Below are 7,500 nucleotides of genomic sequence, written 5' to 3' on the forward strand. Positions count from 1 at the left end.
ACAATTCATTACCATGCATTGACTGTTAAATTTATGGCGGAGATAGGTCATGGTTAGTGTTGGGAGGTAGCATAGTAATAAGTTAACTCTGCTCAAAAAATCAGAATAATTATATCTCCTTAGATACATCTCATTATTATTTACCTCTGCTCCACAACTAATATCCTTAATCTAGGTTTCTAATCCCCCATCCATCGTATTTTTTTCATTGCTTTCCCTTCTGATCCGATGGTGTCCATAATGTCTGCACCTCTATGCAATGACATCTCATTTTCTCCAATTCGGAACATGAGAAGCTTGAACGATGATGATGTCTCCTAGTGATCTATTCAGGTGAATGTCAATTCACCCATCAATGGTTGTGAACAGGCAAACACCGAATCTCTGTTGTGAGATCAAGAACAAGAAGGAGAAGAAGAGTATGAGGTGGACAAAGAAGAAGATGAATACGAGGACAAAGAAGAGGAGGAAGATGAGGCAGAGGAAGATGTTTGTGGGGGAGAAGAATACTCTGAGTTATGTGAGGGTTTAAATGACTTTCATGTGGAGGAGAAGGGGGTTAATGACAATAAACCCCAAGGGTTGATGTTTCCATTTATGGGAAAACATACACGCTTTCTGTATAACAACGATGATGAACTGGAGGCATGTGAAGAAACAGATGTCGTAAAATCTTAGTCCTTTTCTCCAAGTGTCACACGTCTTAATGGAATTCCAACCCCCGCGGGAAAACATATTCATTTTTCCGAAGGTGAAGCTCAAGGATAAGAAGAATAGGGGTAGAAAGGGGAAAAGTAAGAACAACAAAATAATGCTGACTACAAAGTTTCTAAGCATTGATGACACTACCTTGTGTCTCCATGGAAACACAATTTATATTTTTGCTTGTGTTTCTTGTAGGGTTTCGAACTGGAAAATGTCATTATTTACTTTATTGTGAATGATTGATACTTGTAGTTCCTACATGCAAGAATGAAGAAGTTCTTTTTTAAACTGCAATGAGAATTGAAAATTTCTTTAAAAAAAGAAGTTAACTCCACTCAGATTGACATACAATTATTTCATGGTTCAACTCCGCAAGGAACACAGGATCCAACACTGATTTCAAGATCAACTCGGCACATGGGAGTGATGATCCAGGTGGATATTAGCGTCCACCCTCCTATTCCACCTAGATCTCCAGTTGGTTTCATCAGTTTCCTTGTTTATAGTAGCATTTACTATTTGTAGCAGTTTTTTGAGTCCTTAACTTCCAAAGCAGTTTTGACCCACTAAACGACATGCATAAGGTCCCACCTTACCAACCATAAATATTATAGAGAAATATTGAACACTAAACTCAAAATGCTGTATTTTTTTTCCAAATCCCAGGACAAAACCAAAGCCAATGTCTCACTCAAACCCCAAAGCCAAACTACCAAACATCAACCATCACTTATCCTCAAGCTCAAAATCATATTTAAAATAAAGAGTCTTTAGTGGGATGAATAAATATCAAACTTTACGAGCCACAATTTCTAACAACCTACTTGTTACTTCTGTTGTGACTAATTTGATTTTATTTTAAATAACATGCTTATGGATTCTTTACTTAAAAGGATAATTCAACTTCTATAGGAGTGGTATCCAATATTTATAATTTCATATGTAAGTTGACACTACAACAATTCACTTACCCAAATTTGACTTTATCAACATGAATTTTAACTCAATGGGATTACCACGCATATTCATTGAGACATTCCAGAAACATCTTGGTTACAAATCCTAATTTCACTTAAGAATTTTTTTACATACAATTCATAAATGTAAATAGCTACATCCATTGAATCATTATGACAAACAGTTTGCAAGCATACAATATACAGCCATTGAGACATTTTGTCAAACACTTGGCAGTCATCATCTCTTAAGACAATTTTGACAACCATTAGCAACATGAATATAAGATTCTTACTCAACCTATTTAAATCATAAAATTCATAAATTAAAACTTCAAATATTGGCATATTAAAACATAAATTAAATCATCTTAATCCTTAAAAAAAAACTCAAGAACAAACACACACAGTTGGCAACAGTAATATGCAAAATCGCCCAGATTTAAGATCTGGGTTAGGAAAAGTGTTTTTCTTTTTCTAATCAAATGGGGGGTTATAGGTCCATAAGGCATAGATACCCCCTGATGTTGGGTAAAACCATTATAAAACTACCCATGGATTTAATTTTTTTAAACTAGCAAATCTTCTAACTCCTAGAATCTCATTTATAGATTTTGTCAAATAGATGGTATGGAAGCTTGAATCTACAACCATGCATAACAAATAGCAACAAAGAATTAATCTATAATTACTTATGTATTTTCTAAATTATTTTCCAAACCATTTCATCTACTGTAAGTGAATTGAAGGGTTTTGAGATTCATCAAGCGTTATTTTCATTCAACCATTCCATCAAACACATGGAAAGCATCCTGAGTTGTTAAGAATCAGTTTGAAATAAGAGTTAACCAGTGATGATTATTTTAATGCATTATGTATCCTTACTTTTTATCTACATTTTCAAGGATCGTAAGCACATAATGACTAAAAATTACCTCAATTATTTTCCTTGAAACTCTTGGCTGTCATTATTTTTCATTTTTATTTTAAGGGTTGATCCAGTGATTCCTCCAGGTATATGTTGGGTATGTGTCAATTTCCTTACTTCTCCCGTAGGCTGCAAGTTAGCACTTATTCATGCATAATCATTTTCATATATAATAAAAATAATAACATTTCCCATTCACAGATTTTTCCAAACACTTTGCAACATATCCTGAAACCATTTCTAAAACATGTCTCTAGTTACCTATTCCAATTAAAATGAAACAAAACCATAAATCATGAAACTCTTACCCAAGTCCTTTGGAAATTCTTTATTGCAATTACCTTCAGCAATATTTGGCTTTCCCTTCTCAAATTCTACAATACCAAGGTTAGTACCATAAACTACACCAATAATAATTCCATAACATCTTGAGATCTAAACATCCATTCATATAGACCACTCTTAGTATTCATTTTCAACTATCTAATAAGATTCCAAATAACATAAGCTTAAACCAAAATTAGATTCTTACAACAATTTAAATTTCTATTTTTTATTTTATGTTGTATCTATACTATAATTTTAGGACAATAAAAATTATACTTGAAGAGATATTCAACTCCAATCACTGAGAATATGATCCATCTTTGATCCCTTAACCAACTCATTTGAACCATCCGGTTTTCCACCCAACCATATCCAGGGAGAACTTCTCCCCTTGGAACCCTCAAGCTATAAGAGCTCACAAGCAGTACCAAAATTTAGCAGTAGAGAGATATACAAGGAAAGTTGAGGAAGATAAGTTTTACTTCCTCTCAATACCACTTATGTTCAACTCCATTGGGTAGAGATACCTAGTAATTTAGATGAGAATTTGGCTACTCTCCAAATCTCTCCCTCTCACAATCTTCTTCAAATATCTCAAACACTTGGTATCACCATGCACCTCCCCCAAGTGAGAATACATGAGACACATATATAAGAGGAGAAAAAATTCTTGTCATAAAGGAGTAGTAATATGCATGCCTTGTATCCCATTTAGAGTAGTGTAACACATGCCATTAAGGAGAGGTATGCATGCCTTAGTTAAGGAGAGTGTAACATATGCATTAAAGAGAGCGTAAGAGGAATCTTTTATGACATGTATTTAATGAGTGTAAGAGGAATATTACATTCTCTGATGAGTGCATAAAAGAGAGTGTAATGTATTATTAAAAGAGAGAGATATTTACATAGATCCATGAGAGTCATGAAGGAGAGAGGTGTGAACTGATTGAGGAAATGAAGGTGACTTGTAATTCCTTTTTAATAATAATATCATAGTCTCATAAAAAAAAATGATATTAATATTAATAATATTGAGGATTAAGTCGAGATTGAACTACTTGGATTGATTAATGATAAGTTAAGTGATTTTACTTCAACTATACTTGATTACCTATTGATTGAAGATGATTTACTATTTTTGGAAAAGCACACTTGATATGCTAGACATGAATGCTTATTTTTAGAAAGTCACTCCAGAATTGTCAGAAATGAGATTTTATTAAGGAAATTCATCCCTAAGCTACCCATGAGTGGTATTTTTCTTCCAGAGAATAGGGATTCTGCATCCCTATTGCATACATCTCCATGCCTTAGTATGTTGAGGACTCCACACCGTGATCTATTCCAAGGATCCAAGATTCCACACCTTGATCTTTTAAATATTGAGGACTTCAAGTCCCAATTCTTTTATTATAGATCCAAGATTCCACGTCTTTATCTTTCATGGATTTAGGACTCCACTCCCAAATTTCCATGCTTATAATCTACTCTACTTTGAAACTCCACGCTTCACCTTAAGGTACTGATTGTGAGCTCATACCCGTTCGATGGTTCGTTGGTAAGGCATTGTTCCAAGACATGCAGACATCACAATATCATAGATCAAAGGAATCAAATGAATTTCATAATTAAATTATTCACATTTTACCAAAGATTGTGCATGACTTCCACAATCATTTTTGGTCACGAGAAATGACTTTCGCAACCATTTATAATTTGAACATCCTTGTTTTCAAATAACAATGTCCCCTATCATATCGTTTTCAATACAAGATTAAGCATATATAATCATAAAAATCATGTATCATGACTTCCACAGTCATTTATAATTTGTGCATCCTTGTTTGCAAATAACCATGTATCCTGCCACATATTTCTCAATACAATATTAAGCATATATAATCATACAAATCATGTATCATGACTTCCATAGTCATTTATAATTTGAGCATCCCGGTGTACAAATAACTAGGTCCCGTGCCACATCCTACTTAGTACAAGATTATGCATATATAATCATGTAAATCATATATAATACATTAATCATAATTAACCATATGTTCCATGTAACCATGATCATCCATGGATCTATGTGTCTCAATCTTGGATCACCATCCATGTCATACACATGTGTCCAAACTAGGATACCGAAAGAGAAAACATCGATAATATGCCCTTAACGAAAATTAGTTCCTATACACAAAACTATATATATTATCATAAGCACATAGAAATCAGGTGACCCAAACTAGTTCTATAGCATATAAGCATGTATATAAGTTTGTCATGCATAATCTTATATCATTACATCAAAATCACCCTCTCTAAGTGTCACAAAACTAACCTTGCCAAGGTGGAACACTACATACTCCCCCTCTTGGGCTAAACTTGGCTGGAAGTTTTTCCTACATTCATAAGATACTTACTTCGTTCTGATTCTCCTATCAATAAGGTGTTAACATTATGTATATTTAATTGATTTCTTTTTCTTCATGTGAATTCGTAGTTTAATGTTTGCTAAATTGGAAGCAACTCCATGAAAACGAACATATCATTCTTAATTAGGTAGAGAATATATCCATGCCATATTAGGCATGTTTTGATATAAAATGCCAAATATTTCTATATCAAAACTAGCCATACAATTTATAATACCATATCAAAATACTATTTTATGTAATTGATATGACATCTACTTAAGTTATCTATAATAATTTGATATTCTACATGTTTTTCTTTCTCATATTCTACATGAATCCTACATGTGTCATCTTCTTAGTTCTATAGTATGTTGAGATTGCCAAGTTATAAATAGCTCACACATTGGTTGTATAAACAACAATTATGGTCCATCCCATCTCAAAATCAAATTGCATACAAGAAGCATAAAATCATCCACATACAATTTCCAATGAAACTACACAACAAAACATGATGTCATATATAAAACCCACTCTTATATCCTACTTTATTTATGTCTTCTCAATCCAATTTTCCCCTTCTCATTCCATAAGACATCGTTGCAATGTTTAGGATCTACCTATAGTTTTTACTAAATGTTTACTCTTTAGGAAAAATTGCAGTTTGAGGTTCAAGACACCATTTTTTTTAACTCACAAGATAAAGGTCTATACAATCCTCATTGACCCACTTATGTATTATAGACCATTCCTTTAGTTCCCATAATCTTCATTATTATTCACTTGTGTTACTTGAGAATCAATTATGAATGACTCTGTTAGAATATCTTCATTCCAAAAGAAAATTAATGATATCTTTTCAAAAGCAGCTTATAATCAAGAACAACTCTCATTATTACGCAAATATGGTATCTATATTACTGAATCTACCTTCATCATTGTAAGTCATTTTTTTTCCAACATATCAATTTGGAATCTTCTAATACAGGACAACTCATAAAGTAGGTTATCTATTGTTAGGGTCCTATATTTCATAGGATGAGTTGATTGTAGCTATAATTTTGTATATGAGATGTTGTAAACAATCTTCCATTCTGCAAATTGTTTCCAAAGAATAATAAAACAAAAAATAGAAAATAAAAGGGGATATAAAAAATATATATGTGTGAAAAGAACAAAAAATCAAAATATGAAAAAAGAAGAAAAAGAATGAAAATACCTCATAAAAAATATGGATGCAAGTGAGCAAGTCAAAGTGCCACTAAAAAATGAAAAATTGCATTAGAAGTACCTTAGAAATTTTTCAATAAAGTGTGTAGCTTGTTTAAATGGAACATTGAATTAGGAGAAGTAAATTAGTCGGTTTAATCACACAGTTTAAGCGTGATTAAGACAGATTAAATAAAACTAGTATAGATTAGTGAAAAAATCAACCACACAATCTAATCATGGTTGAGTTAGATTAGTTAGAACAAAGTTAATAGGCCTGCATGTGTAAAGGCACCTTTAGAGGTTAATTAGAAGCTTTAATTATTAAATAGATTTCTAATTTAATCGCAATTCTAATTGTAAATAAAGTTTGATGTGTCATATCTTTTTCACTATTCAATAAAGGTGTGGTGCATGTTCAAGCGGCCCCGATCCACCCCGCTCAAACCAATGGAGGGGGATCGTCTTCGGCCCCCCGAGCCCCTCCAAGTTTAATTGGCAAGGGGGGGGGGGTGGTGGTGTGCTGAAAGGACGAAATTGGTTGACAATATGGTGGCTCTAGAGTGCTTCGCTCCCCCCCCGCCCACCTATTCCCACTTACCACTCTATTCCCCCTCTGAAAACTGTCGTCCTACTTTCCCCCTCACATGATCGTTGACCTTTTTTTCTCCTGCACAGCTAACCTCCCTCCATGTGGACTTTTTCATCCCCACCATTCGCTCATACTCCATTCTTTCCCCTCCACTACCTGTCTGCCATCTCACCCCTATGGACCCCACTACCCATCCACCTGATCTGCCATCCTTTCACCATATCCCATTGGTGGACCCGGTTACTTTTTTGCCACGTCACACTAGTGGACCCCACATCCTTTCCACCAGAATGACCTCCTATCATTACTTCTCCCCCAATCTAATGATTCCTTCTGGCACTCCCACCACCACATCAACAAAAC

General features: G+C 33.9%; 1 pseudogene; it reads left to right on the plus strand.

Annotated features, from left to right (window-relative positions):
• Positions 1-228: 228 nt before the first annotated feature.
• On the plus strand, positions 229-798 carry LOC149264847 (uncharacterized; annotated as a pseudogene).
• The last annotated feature ends 6,702 nt before the right edge of the window (positions 799-7,500 follow it).

The sequence above is a fragment of the Pinus tabuliformis genome, chromosome 6 (assembly GCF_031772625.1).
Source record: "Pinus tabuliformis cultivar Carrire ecotype Pingquan chromosome 6, CPIR1, whole genome shotgun sequence".
Lineage (NCBI taxonomy): Eukaryota > Viridiplantae > Streptophyta > Pinopsida > Pinales > Pinaceae > Pinus > Pinus tabuliformis.